The sequence below is a fragment of the Schistocerca piceifrons genome, chromosome 9 (genome assembly GCF_021461385.2).
Source record: "Schistocerca piceifrons isolate TAMUIC-IGC-003096 chromosome 9, iqSchPice1.1, whole genome shotgun sequence".
NCBI classification, from domain to species: domain Eukaryota; kingdom Metazoa; phylum Arthropoda; class Insecta; order Orthoptera; family Acrididae; genus Schistocerca; species Schistocerca piceifrons.
The window spans coordinates 141,771,646-141,774,584 of record NC_060146.1 but is presented as its reverse complement, the minus strand read 5'-3'; the positions used below and the strand labels follow the sequence as shown (position 1 = coordinate 141,774,584).

Sequence of the window (2,939 nt, the reverse complement as noted above, 5' to 3'; positions counted from 1 at the left end):
TTTCTCTGGCTTGGTAGTGAAACAGTCTAACCGCGAAATTGTAAATTCCAACGTCGGCCTCGCTGTCAGTTGACATTTTGTTTACTGTATGGCAAATATCGGATGTGGAGCAGAATTTCCTTGCTTCGAGCCTGTCTGTAAAAACGTAGGCTTCCACGGCGGGTGTCCCAGTCCAACAGGCCGCGAGCGGTCGCGGGGCAGAAGCTACACGGGACACGGACGTATCTGCACAAACAGCTGTAGGGCAACTGTCAGTCCACTTCCGCGCACGCCAGCAGGAAAACTTGCCGACCAGAAGCCGAACGCGGATTGGCGGACAGCTACCAATCGTTGACGACATGGACATCCACGAATAGCCTCTTTCCTTCCATCTTCCCTTACATCATGAATAGCAAATCATTTTAGAGGGCCAATTAAAAGTTTTACAACAGTGACGTCAGACATCGATAGCCTGTAATAAATAGAAGCATCTATACCCATGAAAAACCAGTCGTGCCCTGAGGAAGGCCGTTGCAATTCGACCGAAACGTCGGTTTTAGTTTATTATTGTTGCTAGTTTTTAGCAATGACGCGGCACAATACCCAGAATAATTTTAATCGCTATTGCCTGATAGTAGCTGTCAAAATTGTGCTGTTTTAATTGAGGTGCTTGGAAAGCAGATTTTCAGTAACTAAAAGGGCAACGGCCATGCCGCAGTGGATACACCAGTTCCCGTCAGATCACCGAAATTAAGCGCTGTCGGGCGTGGCCGGCACTTGGATGGGTGACCGTCCTGGCCGCCATGCGCTGTTGTCATTTTTCGAGGTGCACTCAGCCTTGTGATGCCAATTGAGGAGCTACTCGACCGAGTAGTAGCGGCTCCGGTCACAGAAAACCGCCATAACGACCGGGAGAGCAGTGTGCTGGCCACACACTCCACCTATCTGATCCTCAGCTGAGGATGACACGGCGGTCGGATGGTCCCGATGGGCCACTTGTGGCCTGAAGACGGTGTGTTGTTGCTGTCTTACAAAACCAAAAGTTCACTTTTAAAGAATTCTTTAATCTAATCTTCGGCTAACTGGAAACCTATGGATATGTTTTTAGAATTTTAGGGATGAACAGAAAGAGTAATCGTCACTGTTCCTATATAAGAGGAGCAGGGATTTGATGGAAACGAAGAACTATCTGACTCTGTCCTCAACCCAGTAGTTCAAGGTCTGGTAGAAGTGTATGGAAAAAAATAAGCACTCATTTACACTGTACGCACGTAAAATCTGTTATTTAGAAAGTAAAGGTTATGATGGTATTTTTTTTAAATCAAGGCTGATTAAACATGTTATTTTCAGCAACGCTATAAAACTGTTCAATAATTTGCTGTCGCACGAATATTATAATACGTTTCTTACGACCTGCCAGTTGTAGAAATTCAATGTTGACGGTTATTTTCTCAAAGATATTTGTGGTTTCGTGGATAGTGTATGTATGTCAACGCTGAATTACTACCACTGTCAAAAAATAACAAACCTTGTAAGACGTGTATATTTCTATTGTTTATTGTCAAACCACAATATATGAAAGATGTTTCTATTTTATTAATAGGATTAAGTAGGAATAATTAATATTTGTCATGTCGGCAATAATTGTGGTAGCAGGGAATGTCTGCACCAAAGTATTGTTGGTAAGAGAGACCGCAGATTGATATAATTTTAAAAAGGGCGGGAGAGACCGCGTATGGATATATTTTAAGAAAAGAGCGGGAAAGACCGCGCATTGATACATTTTGTAATGGTAGCAGGGATTGTCTGCACCAGAAAGCATTGTTGGCAGGAGAGACCGCACTTTAGCGTTCGTAGGAAGTCAGTAGTAAGCGAGATGTGAAGCGAGGCGGTAGCAGGTCTGAAGCGAGAGGTTGAGAGGAGCGGTGTGCCTGCCTGCCACTAACTATGATTTACAAGAGATTATAAACGGATGTACAGAGACATCAGCTAACTATTATAATAAGAGGAACTAATATTATTGAATTAATTTTTTGAGAAACTCAAGGCTACTGAAGGTATGTTTGCGCATTGCTAGTTGTAAGATTATTGTAAAAAGTAAGTCCCATTTGAACGTTTGTAAAATTATTTCATTCAGAATATAATTAACTTCTGCCAGCAATGTTGTATTTCTAATTATAATCCATCGCAAAAACCATCAACGTAAAACTTTGCAAAATTTTATTGTTGTCAAGAAAAAGTTTAACTATGTATTACGTAACTTCAGTCAAATTAATTAAAGAATAACGTCAGCTTTACTATTAAAGAATAACATCAGCTTTAGCAGTAAATACAGCCACTTATGAAAGCCCACCAGCAGCTAATAGAGTATTGTAAAAGAGAGTAAGTATATTCATGTCGCAGTTCGATGTAGCAGTCAGATGGCGATCCAGTAACAGTAAAAAAGGTAAGGAACAGTTTTGGGTTATTGCAGATAACGACTGAGGGCCACGACGACGACACATTCTATGTTTCGTCGAAATAATCAGAAAATAACTTTTAATAAGCAGCAATTAAATTTGTATGCGAAGATAGAGAAAGAGAATAAATTTCAAAGAGAATATTTCATTTGTTATTATTAAGCAAGAGAGAGAAATCGTAAGGAATGGTTTCATAGTTTATTGTAAAAGGGAAGGATATCATTAACAAAAGAGGTATAGAGGTTTCACTTGGCGACATCCAATTGGTAAGACTCTTTAGTGAATCTACTGTGAACATGAATATACTGACTCTGGCAATTGTATGAATAAGGTAGTGTTAAGTGGCGCAACGGTTATACTAAACTGTATACCTTTAATTCACAGCCCATCGGCAATTATGTTTGCTCTATTGATTCTGCGTTGAAAAGTGTTTGTTCAGTGTTAAATCCGCTTTGAACAGTGATATATTTTGTTGCGTGTGTTAATTATAGACAATGTCCC

The 2,939-nt window shown here is 40.3% G+C and overlaps 1 pseudogene; it reads left to right on the top strand.

Annotated features, from left to right (window-relative positions):
- The first annotated feature begins 678 nt into the window (after window positions 1-678).
- Window positions 679-796, top strand: LOC124717442 (annotated as a pseudogene).
- Window positions 797-2,939: the final 2,143 nt, after the last annotated feature.